The 19,035-nt window shown below is 37.7% G+C and overlaps 1 long non-coding RNA gene across 1 annotated transcript in view; it reads left to right on the top strand.

The window, feature by feature from the left end:
* LOC135460047 (uncharacterized) overlaps positions 1-17,304 on the top strand; it is a 29,242-nt gene extending 11,938 nt beyond the window's left edge. Inside the window, exon 3 of the long non-coding RNA XR_010443148.1 lies at positions 16,756-17,304. This is a non-coding gene — a long non-coding RNA (uncharacterized LOC135460047). The remainder of the gene's footprint in view (positions 1-16,755) is intronic.
* The last annotated feature ends 1,731 nt before the right edge of the window (positions 17,305-19,035 follow it).

The following is a 19,035-nucleotide window of genomic DNA, read 5'->3' as shown; positions in this document are numbered from 1 at the left end:
GCTCAGAGAGCAGATCTCTTACTCTGTGGTAACTGGTTTGTACCACAGGCTTTCAAATCTAGGGTGTTTTCCATGCATTTCTTTTGCATCACTGTCATGAACTGACCCCATTTTTATTCTGGGGACTGTTCCTCCACAGCTGTTGAGTTGGTAATACTGTAGTAGTAGTACCCATGTCTGTTGTCTGTGTAATACATTACTTGCCACGGAACTCACAAGGAAATGCTTTCACCAATAAGCAGCTAATTGCCTGGAATGCAGTTGGAAACTTCTTTAAATTCAAACAATTAAATTCAAACAAAAATTGTATGTTCTCAGAGAAAAAATTTCATGAGAGGAAACCACTTTGAGGCTCTTTAGATATGTATAGAGATATTGCTCTAGTAACCTTATGGAGGCTTGAACCCAAATTGCGGTGCAGACTCAGAGATGCAAAGACTTGCTAAATAAATCAGAGGCTGGATTTATCTGCTCAGTCTTGGAATTCATAATTTTACACAGCTCTGCTTCCAACATCCATTTCCAATCTGTGGAATGATTGATTTGTCTTAGTTCTGGTCCCAACAGGATTTTTCATGGAGGAAGCATATTTCCCTACAGTAAACACAGCCTCAGGCTTGTATAAAATGAAGCACCTGTCTCTGAAGAACATGAGAGGAGAGAACTCCCATCACTGCTATAGGATAAAAAGAAAACAGTGGGCCCAAATTAAAAGCCCATGTTACATATCCCCATAAAAATGAGCATTCCTATTCTAGCATGACGGCAGTGTCGTGCAGCGACCATGCCACACCAACGAGGACAACATAAGTAAAATGGTAGCATGTACGTTAGATGCCCCTTGTAGAAGAAAATCCTGTAGGAAGCAGTGTCAAGCCAACAGCTGATTGCAATCATAGTAATGGCTTTGGGTTTTGTAGAGCTGTGGCTCACCAAAGTGGCCCGTGGATTGCTGACATTTTGGGTACTTTTTTCAGAGGCCCTGTTGTTCTGCAGTAGCGCAAAGCAGAGCTGTGCATTCAGGCTGTAACTTCTGGTTTAGGGAGTTACAAATGGAAAGCTGTGTGCAGGATATGGGAGCAATAAAACACTTCCTTTCTTTTTCTCATCTTTCTTGTAATGTCTATATGAATATTTTTAAATCGTCTTTTTTGATTGAAGAGAATTTGTGCTAAGGAGGTGTGGAGTGATTCCTCATATCATTGCTTCTAGTTCAACCCAAACACTCAAAGAACTTTGAAAAAAAATTGGTTTAAGACTGATGTCTTGTTACTGTTAATACATGGTAGTAAGTATGAAAAGGTCAGGAAAATGGGTGAAATAGAAATGCGTTTTCTATTTCTTTCAAAGGCTCCAGGGTAGAAAGGTGATCAAATGCACTGTGGAGCCAGGTTGTGTAATGGCATGAGAAGGGGGGAAGCTGCTTGTAGAAGAATGAGAGGAGTCCTAGGCAGCACCAGCCATTGCTGCAGTTACTGATGTGTGTCTGTTAAAATGATGTTTCCTTCAGGTGTGCCATCAGACTGCCATGATGCAGAGCAGTCCACAGCAGCAAGTGACACAAACAGTGTTTAGGCCGCACCCTTTTCCAGAGCACATCAGGACTTGAAAAGCTGAAAATTTATAAGCTGCAGGGAGGACTTCAAATGGCTGCTTTAATTAAGATGAGCCCATGTACAGAGAGTATGTAGCTAAAAGATTAGCTTTGTGCAGGAGCTGCAGAGCCCAGCCAGGCTGTGCAGTGAGGGAAAGAAGCCTCTCCCAGCAAGCCCTGCCATAGAGATGTGGCTATTTCAGCCTTTGCCATGGGGACCTAGATTACATTTTTCACAGATGATTGGCACCTGCTCCCTGTGCTTGACAGAGACCTTTAAATTGCGGGAAGATCCTTGAACTCTGCTTTCAACATGAGGCTCTATAGAACTCTAAGTACTTTCTGAAATAAGGTTTCAGTTGTCTTATATTGAGCATTCACACAAAATGGAACATTTTGACCTTGTTATTTCAGTAAAAGGAGAAATGCAGCACCAGTCACCTCACACTACTGGGATATTTGAGAGATGTGCTGAATACTGTTTGAAAACTATTTGACAGCTTAAAAAGATCTGGACAATAAATGCACATATGTTGAACTGTGTTTTGTTGTAAATTTGTGCCTTTTATGTCGAGCATCTGCGTCTGCATTTGAGCATTAAGGATACCCACACAAAATCATTTCAAGTAATCTCTTCTTTCAAAACACTTATTTTATAAACAGATAGATCAGGACTTTGTTGTAAAAGATTTTCTCTTAATAGACTATAAAATCAGCTACTCTCATATAGACTGCCGACTCTTCTAACTGCCTTGTTTAAATCAAGCATTGTTTTGCAACTAGAATATTTTTTTTTGAAGGGGAGATTCACAGAGGTGGTATTAACAAGGACTAGTTCAACTAAAAATATACAATACAGCTTAATTAATGTGTAAAGCTCACAGAGAAAATCACTCCTTCTAACTGCTGTATCATTAAGATTAGAGGCTGAAAAATCTTCCTTCCTGAAGGTTCTCAAGATAAAAATAAATCCGTGAGCTTTACATCTTTCATTTTTCATTTTTATTTCCATTCAGTTTTACTGATTGAGCACAAACTGTAGGAACCCCAAGTGTGTGCAGACAAATGAAAAAATAAAGTACCTTTTTTTATAAGCCTCAGAAGCTTCAGAGGGACTGTATTACTTTCACTCAGCAAAAACTACTTTAAAAAAAAAGATAAAACCATATTTGATAGCTGCTGAAAGAGGGAATAATCCAGATACAGACATTATGGCACAACATGCCATGCAGTTTCAATCTGCTACACTTTAGTAGCACATCAGTCACAATGAGCCTATTGTGAAAGGTTTTATCCTATTTTTATAATTTCTAGGAGACCCCTGGAGGCATTGGGAAATATGTATATTTTTGTGTGAAGGAAGCGTGAATAAACTGCCTTCGTCATAATCTGAACAGTTGTTGATTGATAATTCTTATAGGGATCCTAAAATGGAGATTTCCCAGCTGTGCTAGATGAGACTTCCCATCTCATCTAACACCTATAGCTCCTGAAAGACTGTTTCAAATCTCATCAGACCGGGAACATGAGACGGGTGGACGGGGCGATGCGAGTGCACACTCCACAGAGCCCCCATTCAGGCATTGTGTGTCAGCATTTGCCAGCAGACAGCACTTGGAGTCAACTCGGAGACAGACAATGACAGATTTAGCATCTTGCTGCGGCTGCAGAGGCAGCGCAGTGCACATGCACAGACGTGCAGTATGAGGAGCACGCCGAGGAGCTGCCGGAGCCTCCCTGCTACAAACAGCACCTGTGCTGCCAAATGGCGGTGCCACTCCATGGCCAGCTCCTTCCACGCTGGCTCCACCTGATCCCTCTTTCTCGGGGTGGGAAAATTAAAAATTAGCATGCTAGTTTCCCCTTTCATGTGAGCAGCTTGCTTGACCACATGATGGTGTGATTGAGTAGGGCCTCTGCTCAGTAAATTAAAGCCATTTCGCTCAAGCAGCGAGACAAACAGCACACTATGTTGTGGGGATCAGCCTCCAGAGTCTGGCTTACCCAGAGATTCAGGATGAAGGTTTCTCTAGCCTTATCTCTTTGCTGCTCTGAACTGCCTTCAATCAAATCTTGCCAGTGACACAGGACTGAGAAGTTGTTCACATCCCTCAAGTGAAAAGATCCATATTTTTCTCATGTCACATTTTCTGAAATCAAGTCAAGGTCGCTAACACACATTCTTTTCTCCTCATCTCGCCAAGACTCGCTTCTTCTCAATATTCTGCATAAGCTTTAGGTTAGTTTCCATGGCTTGCCATTGTGTGAGGAGTTCTGCTATTTTGTTTATCCTTAGAGGTAATGAACAGAAAATGGCAGTGGATTTTCTTCCATCTCCTACCCACGCTGCTGTGGGACAAAATGCCCATAAGAAAAAAGCCCACCAAAATTGCCCTTATGCTGCAGAAGCTGTGGCTACAGCCTGCCCAAGGCACTGTAGGTACTGCCTTCCCAGGCTGAAGTGTAACTATGAATTTCAAATTGGCCTTTGCATGTGGATTTACTGTGCCCTAGCTGTCTATTAAGACTTCAAATCCACATATAGGCATCCAGCAGTGAGTTAACCAGGCCCCCAAGCCTCCAATCGCTTATAAATACACCTCTGCTTCAAGAAAACTGTGAGCAGAAATACCCTATGCTAAGTGTTGAGTATGTGTTTTGTACCTTGCTGTCTCATAGTGGTATTAAGGGAAAAGTAAGTGGGAAACTGGGTTAGAAAATGCCAAAGTGGTGGTTGCCTGGGGAACTTGAATTCAGCTCTTTTTGCAGCACACTCACGTCAGTTTTTGAGTACGCTAATAGATAGGATTTTTTTTCCAAAATTTATTTTGTTTCAGCATGGAAAAAAGCAATTAGTATTTTACTATTATTCTCTCCTCAGAAAGTACAACTAGTTATTCTGTAGTTGAAATTAAATATTAGAAATTACAGAGGAAACTTCATCCTAAGCATATATAGACAAAGTGTTAAACAACAGGGACAGCCCTACAATGAGAGGTCCTGGGTTACCTTAATGAATAAGAATCCTGTGAACTATTTTGCTGAAAATGTTGAGAAAATTACAGAAATTTTTAGTACTTATCTGCATTTTTTTTTCTTCAGAACCTCATATATTCATTTTATAATTGATCATAATATAGAAAAAATGGTTAACATTGAAAAACAAAGGATTGATATTTCATTGCTTAAAATAAAACTTGTAAACTATTACCATGTCTGAAAGCTGTTATCACAATGTTATCTGAAGTTCTGCAGTACTGCCCTGATGCACGAAGGAAGGTGTGTCTGGAGTGTCTGCTGAGCTCAGAGGTAACTCCATCTGCAGGAAGGCTGCTCCTTCCTTACAGTGCAAACCCAACCCCCTGCTCCTGCACCTCTAGGGCAAAATCTGGCTATGGGTTAAGGAGCAGTGGCCACTGTGAACCTGCAGCTAGGTTTTTGTGGGAGCTGTACTCTTGCAATTTGGCCCTTAATTTTGGTGCCTTTTCTTGTTTTTGCACCCTGAATGACAGCTCTTTTTGCCTCTCAGATCTCCCAGACAGTCTGGTCAGTATGCTCCAGAGCCCATCAATTTCTTTGGGTTCAAAGCAGTGCCCCAGCAAGCAGAAGAAAACAAAAATCAATTGGTACCTACAACAGATGCATTTTTGCTGTAAATAAATGATCAGCAAAATTACTACATCTTATTTTATATTAAATTTATCTGTGCAGACATGTATTTGTGTTAATGAGCTACATTAGATTGGTGAAGCAAACTGCTGGACTTCATTAAAATTAAACTACATAGAATTATTCTGAGATCACCCTGTCCTTCCTGCCTAGCTTTGTACAAGCCACAAGTTATAACAACCAACAAACTTTGCCAACAAACAACCAGGTCATGTTGGCTTTTGTGATTTTCCCCCTCTACCAACCTTTCCACAGGGTCTGTAGAGCCCCACTATTCTACTTTTATCACCAAGCACAAATAGCTGTGTGCAGCATCTTTCCCAGAACAGTCTCACAGGGAGATTGTGTGGGTAGGTGGAATATTTTTTGAGATATTTTCTGGTGGTTGTGTTCTGCCAACTGGCTCATCTCTAAAACTATTTTCAACACATTTTTCAATCCAAGGTTCATTATTCTTAATTGTCAAAAAAGGTCACGTGTGCTGCATGACAGGACCGTACTTAATGTCATGAAAAGCCACTCTTCTAGTAAGAGTCACATTAGGTACTTACTTGAAATACTTTTCTAAAAAGGACAAAAAAAGACATTTTATGGCAAGTGGTACCTCTGAACACTCAGAACACATCTGTGATGAGCTGCTCCCAGTTGCCTTTCCAAGTAGACGAGGTCCTTGTTTATGGCATTTCCTATTCAAACATCTGGTGTTTTTAAGACATTTTTGGAGAAAAATAGCTTTCTTTTCCTGTGCCCAGAGACCACAAGGAGTTTCTCTCTCGCAGAAAGCTGTCACCCAGATTGTTCTGCACAAATGGAGAGTAAAGGGAGACAACTTTTGCCTGTATAGCATAAAGCCAAGTGCACCAAATATGGTACTGTGATCCCTGGGTGAATCACAGAATTGCTTCTGCCCTGGCTCTGGACCTCTGTTGCAGACCTTGAGAAAATTTCTTTATAAATTCTTACTTCCTTCTTTGCCTTCACCATTAACAATATTCTTCCTGAAGCTGTTTCATGTTTAAGGAAACCTGTGAATACTTCTTGATAGGAGACCATTTCACAGGTGCAGGTGTGCAGTGTCCCTTGTGAGGCATCTGAATGCCCTTTACTCACTAGAATCATGTTTTAATGCATTATCTAACAGGCAGCAAACAGCATTTGCTCCCACGAGGCTGTTACTTTCTGCCAGCTTGTGTGTAATGAGCAAGGTGGCCATTAGCTGAGGATTCTGCTCATTGCTCTGCACTGACGAATATAAACTACATGTGGCCCTCAAGAACATTGCAAGTATTTGGGAATTAAACATTGTTTATATAAAGAACTCTTGTAAAACCTAAAGATGACAATATATAAAGTCAGTTTTTTTACCAGTCAGGCCAGCTAGCTGGGGAAGTGAGTGGGAAGAGATAAAATGAAGAAAAGGATAGGGCAACCAGGAGCAAAAACAACACTTCCTTTGTGCAGATGGCTTTTATGAATACTGCTGTCCAAAATTGGTCTTTGTTCAGCTTTAACTCTTTGTTGCTTTTGTAGTCATGAAAGACAAAAACAGATCTTAAATCAAGAAAACATCCTATTTTAGAATGTTTCATAAGACTAGGTTTATGTGCAACTTTTTCAAAAGTGCTGAAACATATTCTTAAAGAGAAATAAATATCTAAGTCATGCTCTCTAATTCATGCATCTTAAGCACTTGCTGAGCTGTTTTCACTAATTTCATAGCCAGTCATTGGCCCAAGCTATGCAGCAAAATCACTGAAGTTACCTAGGTCACATGGTTGATTGCCCTCATCCTTTTCTGTGAGCAAACCAGTATTATATGCTAAGGGAGGCAGAAATAAACTGGACAAGAAAAAGAATTTCCACTTTGCTTAATAAACATATATATAAAAAAGCATCCATTAGTTCCTGTATTTCACAAACCAGAAGCACATGCTCTTACCTTGAAAGTTTTGCTGTCAAGGTCTCTTCCAAGATTCAAAGTGACTTTCTGAGCCATGAACTGCTGCAGAGCAGCCTCATATCATCCTTGTACAAGAAGCTGCCCTTTCTTTATGCAAGATGGGGCAGGAAAATTTTTGCAGACTGCCTGACTTTTGGATGCTGCCCATTAGAAAGAGAAATTTTCACCATTGTTTCAAGGTTTAACAGTAAAATTCAGTGTGGACATGAAGAAGTTGATAATTAAATATTGGATTTGCTCTCCTTTTTCTGAGGCCAGAACACAGAACTTAAGACAGATATGTGTGCGTGTGTGGTGTATGTGTGTATATGCAGAGAAGAAATGGAATCCCTCACTTGTTGCTATTCTGTTCTTTTTTTATTCTGTCCATGAATTTTGTGAGGAAGCAAATCTAAAAGTGATTTGAAGTGCATAAAGTTTACTGTTTGGACTCAAGACAGCTGTGAAGAATTTAAAATTATGTCTTGTCTTTATGAACATAGTAAAGCCAAGAAATCCCAGCTAGAAGACTTCCAGGTGCATTTTGTCCTGACTCTTAAACAGGTTACCTGCTTGACAGGGTTTGCTATGGGCATGTTATGAAGCAAGCCTGGAGCCTACCATGCTGACTGCCTCCTGCCTGCTGGGGACTCCACACTACTCACATCTGCAACTCAGAATTATTATTTCAGAAGAGTCCTTCAAAAAAATGTCACCTGTAGTAGTAAAAATATTAATAATGTAATAGTAAAAGTGAATTTTGGAATGCATCCAGCCATCCTGCACAGAGCAGACGCATTCTAAGCAAGAAGACCTTAAAGAAAACCCTGAAAAGTCTTAACTTTTATATCTGTATAAATATATATTTTCAGTGAATGTGGTGGTGTGTCTATATATATTCTTATGTTTGTATGTATGTGCATATATGCTTTTTATATACGTATATATATAAAAAAGTATAGGTCAAGCTTCATGTGAATACTTCAGAAAGAAGCAAGGTGGGGATATTAAGTTAGGCAAAAAATGGTCAAAGACCAAATATCTCTTTTCAGACATTGTTTGCAGTTTCACATTTTAACTGTTTGTCATTACCTTACTACTTTATGCCTCTCAAATTTTAGATGATGCTTCAGGGATTATCATGTGAAAAACCATGAAGAATTACAATGTGGAGTGGTCAGGAACTAGATTTAGTTGATCTATATAGTCTAAAATATTATGCAATCAAATAATTAAGAAGGGTGCTCTGGTGACTTGAGAGAGACCTCACACCAACAATGTGTTTATGCCTGTGCAAAACGAGAAATTTTAAATGCTAGGTTAAAGAAAAAAATGAAGGAAAAAGCAAGAGAAAAGAACAGCTTGGTTGAATGCTTTTCCAATTTTTCTTATCTCCTCTGAGCAATTGTGGACCTATTGCTTTGGATCTATGTACCACTTTAACATATAAACACCATTTCAAACAGTGGCTTTTCTGGTTAAGGACTCCGTTCCTGTAGTGCCTGTCCAGCACACTCTGTGTGGGTATTGTTTTTATCTTAGTGTTTCCACAGGCAATTACATTTATTAGTACAAATGTGTAGAAGACCTTTTTCCACCATGATTTTGACATCATTAATATTGACTGTGCCTGAGGAGTCACCTTGAAGTAAATTTTGGGAATTTTTAGACAGTGATAATAATCCACAGAGTAACAGGAATAGGAATAACATGTTAAGAAGGGGATGTTACCAGATATCTATAGGTAGATATAGATATCTATAGATATAGATATCTATAGATAGAGATATACCAGATATCTATATCACTTCACATGGATGAGTGATCATCATCTATGGGATAAGAGCCAAGAAGTGGTAAATCAGCACCTTGTCCATTAAATATTTGAGCTAAGTACTTACAGATAGGGGAAAAACCCGTTCTTGTCACCCATTTCACAATTTCAGAAATGTAAAACTAGATCCCACAGGCCAAAAAAGGGCACGCTTCCTCAGTGGTATCTGGATGACTGTCAGTTGTAGAGAAAGTGAATTAAATGAAGATCCACACTTTCCGTTAGTCCTGCACTAGAATGATTAAACTTTTCAGTGCTGTTGACTTAGATCTGTTAGCTTGTTTGTGATGGAGGCTGTGGGAACTGTCAGTGGAGACCTCACTGATGGTGTAAATTACCCCTGGGTACAAGTAAAGCTTTATAGTGTTGTACTAATGTTACCACTGACATATGAACAAATGTATTCAGGTGTGGATCTTTGTGTGGCTGGATGAGTTTTTTGCCTTGTGGGTAATTATGAAAATTCTAAAAATTCCCCTATGAATAATTTAAAAGTATTTAAAGCAGTCAGGAAAATGTGAGTGCTTTCAAAACTCACCTTTAAAAAGGTATCCATAAGACTTACAGCTCAAGCAGCATCAGTCCTCTAATCTCGATGCTATTTTTATTCACTATTAGTATAATTAGTTATGTGAATCTGACTGAAGGTATCACTTCAGTCAGGGAAATAGAAAAACTAATTAAAGACATTTTCAAATAGCTTTTTGCAGACAATGTTGCAGTGAGCAAGAGAAAGCAGTCGGGGGAGGCAGTGGGAGCAATTTTAGGTATCTTGCAGATTGAGGAAGTGCTTCAATTTTTATTCCTTAATGTGTGCCACTATTAAGCCAGTGGGGCAAACAATCAGCATTTACTTAATATAGACATAAAGGAAAAGGAAAAAGAATGAGAAGATCAAACTACAGCCAGAGCTAGAAGGTACAGTCAAAAACCTTGTTAATTTAGATTGCTCTGAGGAGACTCACCATTTTCAAAATTATTTTTGAGGAGGAAACAAAGGACAACACAATGCCTTTTGAAGTCAGAGTCCCTTTTTTCTTCTGGTAATGAAGTCTGACAGACTGTCTTTGATCTTTGAAACAATCTACAAACTTGTACAGCTTTGATCGCTAACATAATGGACTTGGTGTTATTTTCCGTGCGTGTTGAAAGTGGGTCTTAACCAGCCTAGTTAGTAAGGGTGCTAATTGAGATACAAAGAATCCTTACCCCGAGCATGGAAGTGAGGTCTCGCTAGCAGAAGACACACCTGCATTTATATCCTGTCTCTTCACAGCGAAAGCCTGCGGTGGAGAATCACAGACCGCAGCACTCTGTAGTGCTGCCCCCCCTTGTCATATACTCGTGGTTTTACAGGATTAACACAAGTAGGTTATGTTTATGTCTCTCGGTTTGTATAAGCTTTATCTCACTGTGTCATATTTCTGGAGAGCCTACTGGTGCTTGCCAGCAGGCAGTCTATTAGCACAGGAACATGATGACAGAATTCCCCTTCTCTTGGCGAGCACTGCCAGGCAGGAAACATGCCTGGTGAGGGCTGCCTCTCTGTGCTGTGCTCTCTTAGGAAAACCCATCTTTTTCTAAAGAAACAAAGCCCAGGTTTAGACTCGACATTGCAATTTGATGAACTGTTTCTGAAATAAAGGGGAGAATGCATGTAATTTCATGGTATATTCTTGGAACGAATGGGCTCAAAAGTCCTGCAGTGGGTTCACATAAGTGGAGCTGCTTTAATTATTAGCCACAGATATTATAATTTAAGTTAATTTGGAAGGCAAAATTTTTCCTCTGACTTATTTATGATAGCATTTTAAATGCATGGTTCTTCTCTGAAAGCAAAAAGCAGAGGATGGCTGGGGAAGGATTTTCTGCACTTGGCAATGGACATCTTTCCTGTCTGCATGTGCAAATAACCCCCTTTTGCTGGTGGGTGCTGTTATATAGTGATAAACGAGGGCAAATGGGATGGCAAAAAATTTATGGGATTAAGGTTTATAGTAAGTGTTATCAAAATGGTTTTGAAGTGCCATATTCTGAGAAGGTTAACTGAGATCATGACACTAAAATAATTTGCTTGGGCAAATGTCAGGCTTATTTTTAAAGCAACCACACAGTGGAGTTCAGGATTTACTGAAGGCTTTTGTTTTCAAAAGATTCCATCTTTTAGTGTGATGAGTCTAAGCAGAACCAAATGTACCTGGAAAGCACACAAAAGGAATATAAACTGAAGCTTCAGAAGAGACTTCACCCCATATGCTAGGATATCAAGACTTGCTCTGTAATTCTGCAAATTCCTCCTGGTTTTGGAGATTGTCATACTACAGGGTGTTTGGAACCCTGCTGGTACAAAGATCTGCTGTGGACCACCCAGCCACCCAGTTCAGTCTTGACAATCATGCCTAGATATGTAAGTTTTTAGTTTAGCCAAGGGAATATGGAATGCTTTTCAATACCAAGGGAAGACAGAATGCTTTTATGATTTTCTGAGCTTTTGATCTAACTGAAATATTTCAGGAGAGTGTTCTCTGAAAACTGGCTTCTTTTGTGCATATGTGGAATCAGGTATCAGTGAAGCCTAAACTGAAATCCTCTGTGTGGAACTTTACTGTTGTACTCATGTTTACCAACAAAGGGATCCCAAATTCAGGCATAAGACAGGAATACCATAGTGGAGATGCTGGAGAGGAGAAAACACAATCCCATCTTCAAACTGGTTTTAACAAAGTTCTGTTTGTTCATCTGGACAGCAACAAAATCTATCTAGCCTTGGGTTGGCATAGGCTCATTTTAGTTGTAACTATCACATTTTTATGTTATTAATTCTTGCTCTGGTTACTCCTATATGGAGGCTTTATAGTTTCATGTTTTTAACATTTTTTAAAAAATAGTTTGTGAGGCCATTCTAAGGCCTTAGGAATTTAGGAGTGAGAGAAAAAAAAAACCAATATAATGGTGGTCAGTATATTTATTCATTGAAATGTAAATATTACAATTTTAAGGAAACTTAATTTCCCCTGAGGGAAAAGGAGTACCTCCATTACTTTAGCCCTCACATGGCTAGGCTGTCTGTATTTGATCCTGAATCATTGGGCATGTACCTATTGTACAAGTAGGAGTAATGACAGAGCTCTGAAGGACAATTCATGTAGGAGCTATAGATCTCAAAATCAATAGAGTGCTGCAGAAAATAATGGAAACCATAAATGTCATGATAAGGAAAGACATTAATGTCAACTTAGGGGCAGAAGACAAGACTGACTGAAATAATGTGAAACTGAGGTGACAGGACAGTGAAGGAGCAGTGGTACCTTATTTATCTTGCAACAGAAGTCTTGTTTTATTACAGTGCCTTAAATAAGGGATATTTCCAAAATCATACAAAGGGCCTTTTGTGCTATATAAAATGGATGAATTTATGAAATGGGGCAGACTACCATCTTTTACTGCATTAAAGCAATGGAATAAAATATGGACATAAGGCTGATGACAAAAATCTGCTCTGCTGTACATGGTAGGTTTTTGCTGTTGAAAGCTTTCAAGCCTTTCTGCTCTGAATGCCCCCAGTGCCATCCCATGTTTTGCAGAGGAAGCTGTGGGTTCAGGAGCCGTAGTTTGTGCATGGTCCCAGCCAGAGCAGGGACCATGGTTGTTCTACTGGGGTTCATCTTGTAATTCTATTCTACGCCACAAAATTCTGTATCCTGGATATCAGCCAGATTTTTTCTCATGCTCCTGGATTTTGAGATGTGCCTGAATTCTGTCAAAGACTGTGCTATTGGACTAGATCCCTATGTTAGAACAACTTCTGGTTTTAATTTGCTGTAGAAGAATATTAGGCAAAGTTTCTGTAAGGAAAAAATCAAACTGAAAAAAAAAATCATCCCACGCAGAACAGAAATGAAATCAGGATTTTTTTTTTTTTTTTGGTCAGGGGGCCTGTGCTCTCCAGTAAGTCTGTTTTCTTATTAAAAAGTATGTAGGTTTTACTTAAAGATTTACCAGGAGATTCTCCTTGCTGTCCTGTTGGGCGGTGCACATTTAAGTAGTTGAGTATTTATAAGAAAGAAAAGCACCAGAGAGAAGATTTTCAGTTATAATGTAAGCTTTGAATCAGTGGTATCAGAGACAAAACTGGATTAATATAAATCCTTCAAGGGATAAAACACATTTACAGATTAACCCTGACCTCTGCTTAAAAACTCCCAAATTCTCTTTTCTCTATTGATTTATCTAAACAGAGCTGCCTGGCTGCACACAATGAAATGCTTCCTCTGCAGGTCAATTAGCAGACACCTGGATAAGGCTCAGGCTTCTGTTAAAATCCCATTAGAGGCTGCTACAGGCAGTTGCTGCGTGTTTTCTACCAATATGAATACTGTATTTAGAAATGCAGAGTATATGGTATAAAAATTCTGGCAGCTATAAATCTTGTATTTGAAATGGATGGCTTTATTGACTGCTGCTGTCTCCAAGATGGAGAAAAGGGGAAATCTGTTCTATTCTTTTGATTTAAAATGAGAGAGCACTATTTAGGGATGATTGATAGTTGGAAAGTGACTTACCAAGTGCTCCACAGGATTATATTACTCTAGATAATAGGTTAAACAGGAAAGAGAGGCTTCTGAATTCAAAGGCACTAAACATCATTTTATTGCAAATGAGAAAAATCAGTGCAAGCATGACACGGGCATGTTCATTTATATTCTAGACCAAAATAAAAGATCATTCCATAAATTATTAATTCCAGTCTAGATGTGTGCCACCCTGAACTGTTGTTGGTCATGCTACATTTCATAATTTTTCATGTCCTGAAAAGAGATATTTTGAGACCATCCTGAAGCTGTTCGACGTCCACCACCCCAGAACTTTAATGTTGCCATAGAAAATCTGAGATTATATCAACCTGTTTACTATCGTATGTTGGGTTGCATCTGTCTTGTACCCAGTGGAGTTGTAATTGGGAAGGTCACCAGATTTTTTTTAATGTCAGGAAATTTCTTGTGAATTGAGGATAAAATTATGTCTCTATTGAATAAAAGAGCAAAAGTTACTTTGCTTTTTTGTGGAGCTAGCATTTTAGTCGAACTTTTCCACATGTCTATATTTAGGTTATGCTCCAAAGCACACAGAGAACAGATGGGAAAATCATTCAACCTGCCTGTATCTCAAGCTTCCGATCTATACAACTAGGTGGATAATAGACACCTCAGGTATTTTAATAGTTATTAATGTTAAAACATTTGACAGCTTTGAATTGAGATATAATCAATAGGAAGTTTGTAGGCATTGTATTATTAATAAAGGTTTAAAAATATACAGTTGGATTGTATCGTTGACTATAAACATGTCTCTCAACTAGAATTTATCAAGTAAACATTTTTGAGGGATGATTCCCAGTGCACAGTGAAAGGTCTTGCTATTGAAATATATTGACTATTACAACTGACTGCAAGAGTTGACTGCATAGCTGCAAGGCCCAGTTGTTTTTTAAATGGCTGCAGTCAAGAAAGACTTAGGACTGGGAGAAATCCAGTAAGTTGTGCAGTTTCCACTAAATGAGAGAACATTTACCATTTTTTATTACTCTTAACCTTTCAATGTTATTTACTTAGAATTTTTGAGAATATGCCATTCCTGCACACCTATAAAACACACAGTATTTTTATACTTTGAACTTTCTGTTGGCATTGAACAAGCAAGGTGTTTTGATACTACCTAAAGTGTTGCCACTTTTATGAAATGAGAATCTGTAACATCCCCAAACCTCCAGACAGCTTAAATTACCTTGGAAAAAAAAAATCAGTAGGAAAGTCATATTAGATCATGACCCTGTTTTGAAAGACATACATCCTTGAAAGCAGACAGACATTAAACTGAAGTGACACTTGCTGTTAGTCTGTAGGCAGTTTCTCCGGGAGAAGGTAAAATGCTGCTTGTTCTTGATGTCTTTAGTTAGTCCAAAGATATATCTATAAGAATCAAAGTACTTTATTGCTTTAAAGGTGTTACAATTTTAGAGGTGTTGAGATATAAGCTAGGTGTTTAAAAAGTGTAATAAATATATGTTTCACCATAAATTATGTACATGTTGTAGAACTTTTTTTATTTGTTTGTTTTATGAGCTAACTTTACAGTTGGGTAAAAGTAGCTTAATAAAATATTTGTTGTTAGAAATATTGTTCATGGATTGTTGAGATGATTTCTTGGATACACATTTTGTCTGTCTTGTATGGTGAAGAGGGATGCAAAGCGTTATATATGGAAAGTAAGCAGGCACAAAATGAGAGTGGAGGTTTTACACATTAGAACGAAAACCCCACATTTTGGCAATCAGGTATATCCAGCAGTGCCTTTTAAAGCACTATTGGATGTCTTGGGTGTTTGATAAGTCACAGAGCCAAGAGGGACACGAGTCCCCTCAGAACAAAGGCTGCTGTTTGTTAAAAACAGTAAGTTATTGCTATTACAGCATAAGGATTGTGTCAGTGTTGCTGACTAAGAAAAGCCTTGGGCCAGTCTCCTCAGAGGTAGGATGAGTGTAAGCTCACCACAACTGTCTTGTTCTCCAGAACTTTATAAAAATAGTAGCAGCAAAAATGATGCTGAATACTAAGTCACAGAGGTTTACAGGTTCCTTTCGCTATACAAAATACTAACTTTTATTCAGTTTTTTCATTCTTTAAAAATTATGGAGGATATATTTATTAATCTTGAAATGACAGGGAGAAGGCATAATCACAAGGAATTTTTTTTTTTTTGAAATGAGTGCAATTTTATCTTAAACCCTTTTTTGAGAATTTTTTTTTTGGTTATCAAAAATATGTCACTGGCAAATAGAGATTGTGTCTTCCTTTGGCAATTTGTCTCACCCATAAAAACTAAACATTATGAAGCATTTGTACCAGAACTGCTGCAAGGAAGGTTTGGATATATATGTCTTACTCTAAATTAAATGAAAACTATTAATTTTAACTAGTGAACATAAAAAAGAATAATTTGGGCTGAAAATTGGAAAAGAAGTGATTTTATAGGGAAAGTAAAATTTCTGGGAAATAACAGGAGAAGTGTTTGCTTTTCCACTAAGCCCCTCTCTTTACCAAAGCTGCAGACATCTGTAACAAAACTTCTGAGGCAGAGTGCAAATGTAATTGTGTGTCTTCTTAATGAGTTACAAAAACAATGGAATTCTAAATGGATATGGCAAGTAAATTTTATTTCTTCTCCACTTTCGTGGGTTTAATGAGAGTTTTATGGTTTTTATCACACACTAATGTGGATATCAACAGACAGCTAACATTTAAATGTGTAATTGCCACAGAGGATAGTAGAAATCCATAAATAAAATAACAATGACCATTTGATTGAGTTTGTTTGTTTGGGTTTTTAAACATTTTTTAGTGCCTTCTTTTTTAACATTTCCTTTTAAACTGTATGTGCTGCAAATCTCAAAAATTAATGTTTATTAATTGCTTACATAAAAATATTACTTTCACCACAATGCTTCAAATACTCAGTAACATCAAAGTATCTGAATTATTTTGTTTCTCTGTAAGTAAAAATAGAGTTTGGGGTATTTGATTGAATATATTCTAAACTATGTAAATGTAAGCAATTTATTAGATACATTTCTCTACCAATGTTTTAGTTTCCTTTAAAATGGTTTTCAACTTCATGCTTGTATTCATCTATTTACATGTGTTTGTCTGCATATTATTTCAGGACTATGGAGAGTCATCCTGAAACAGCTGTTTCCCATTGCAGTGCTGCAACTGGCACTTTGGAAAATATGGATACTTCATGGTTGTTCTGTTGCCATCCAGGACTTGTCTCAGGAACAATACAGTAAAGACGTTTTTCAAGGAAGGCTGTTCCATAAAGTATGCTAGTATTTCAGCAGAAGTCTCCTTTTTCTTTTGGTTGTGTATGATGCCGGGGAGCATAACACACTGTCTTAGCGTACTTTTTATTTTGTTAGCGTATAGCTTGAATTGGTTATGGCCAGCTGTGCGCCTGAGTCTTGGATATTCGTGCACAATGGCTGTGACTGACAGCCAGGAGTCCTCTGTATTTTCATGTTGAACAGCTGTGATAAATAAATGACACAAGATAGTCTAAAAAATAATATTGTTATTGTGTTTGAAATGCCTACATTCTGCTTGCCTAAATAGGGTGATGTACTAACAGGACTGTATCACTTCATACCAATTCATTATTCAGAGAGGGATGTAAAAAATATGAATTAAGCATTCATTTACATTTTAAAGTTAGTTTTCCTGGTTGTGTTTGATAAAAACAAGGTTCTTTAACTTTTCCTGTAATGAACATTCATTGCTGAATGTCAGCATTTGTGTTTCTGTTATAATTGGCTTTTGTATGTCTTAGTGTGAGCTTGTGAACAAAAAATACATCAAGCAGAATTTAGGTTTACTGAAGAATGTGAAGCTTAAATATGTTATCAGTAACCGGCTCCACAGAAGGAATTTGAAGTTTTAAGAGTTTGATTGATTGAGTCAGGGATCAAAACTAGTTACATTTGTGCTTTTAATCAAAGGTTGATGCGACTACCTAAAGTTGAGATTTTAAACAGGCAGCCATATGTAAATTTAATATTCTAAATGTTTCAATGAGGAGATTTTTGAAAAAAACCCAACAACCCCCAAATATTTAAAGAAATTGATGAGTAAGAACTTTCTAAGAAAGAAAAGGCAGCACTCAGATACATTGTTAAATATTACATCTTAAAATATTGGTGACATGGTATCCTTTAACAGTGAATTCAGGGAAAAAACATGCGTAGAAGCTCTCTTCATATCATAATACTTCTACCTTTTTATTTCTCTAGTTTCTTGTGCAATTTCTGGCCATGGTTAAGATTCTGCTGCCCAATTATTATTATTAGCAATGGTTTCTAAAAATATGGCACATATAAGCAAGTATTTAGGTGAACTTACTATTACTTTATTACTTCCATTAGCTATGGTGGGGATTTTTTACCCTTTAAATTATCAGGAAGAAGGCAATTTATGATGTCTGATTTATGAAACAGCAAAATGGTGTTAATTCTTGTTTTCAGCAAAAGTGACTTTTAGTAAGGTCCAAAGGAACATGAATATTGCATAGCATACTTTTCAAAAATTACTTTAAAAATACACTTTAAGTCCCCAAATCTTTTAGGAAATTTTTAAAGTTCTACTGATTGTAAGTAATTTCTCAGCTGATAGAATCAAAGAGGGTTTGAAGTAGTTCAACCCTGAAGGTATTTATCTAAATTATGATATTGAAAAATGTCATAGATGGTTCAATCTAATCAAAGGTACATTTTAACGCACAGTCTTGTCTGCAGCATTGACCAGCACGGGCTGCTTATGAAGGGGACAGAAGATTGTGCATTGAAATATGGAGCTTGAGAGCCAGACAGGGATTGCTGAATCATGAGATATTTTCTCATGCAAAGGAATGTCATTCTCCGTTTAATCTTTATTAAAATATGTGCATAACTAACTCTTGAGTCTGGTGTATGTATATTTTTTTAAATGTGCAATTACTTTCATTGATGAGACAATTTTATTTCCATCAGCATGAGAAGCACAGTAGAGATGGCACTTATACGCTTCAGGGGGCAACTTTACTAAAACCAAACCGACATCAAAGTAATTGTGTTTCAGTATTGTCAAAAGTCCTTTGCTTAATTTGAAGGCCCAACATAATTGTGCTCAATTTTTCTCTATTTCCCCATTGTCAAGCTCTGCAGTACCATGCTCAGTCATACTGCACAGTGCTGACATAATTTCTCATTGCATGGGCACACACCAATCTCCAAGAGCCAGCCTGTAGCCAAGGTTGTGTGAATAGGCTTCTCATTTGGTGAGTTAGGAAAACATTGAAACCATTAGAAAACTAGGTCTGGACTCTTTTTGTTCTCATGTTCCTTTTTGACTCTCACATATTTTTAACAGATCATTTACAGATTTTCTGGCTAATAGGCATTCATTCTGGTAC

Source organism: Zonotrichia leucophrys, chromosome Z (assembly GCF_028769735.1).
Source record: "Zonotrichia leucophrys gambelii isolate GWCS_2022_RI chromosome Z, RI_Zleu_2.0, whole genome shotgun sequence".
NCBI classification, from domain to species: Eukaryota; Metazoa; Chordata; class Aves; order Passeriformes; family Passerellidae; genus Zonotrichia; species Zonotrichia leucophrys.
This window is presented reverse-complemented; position numbering and strand designations above follow the sequence as displayed.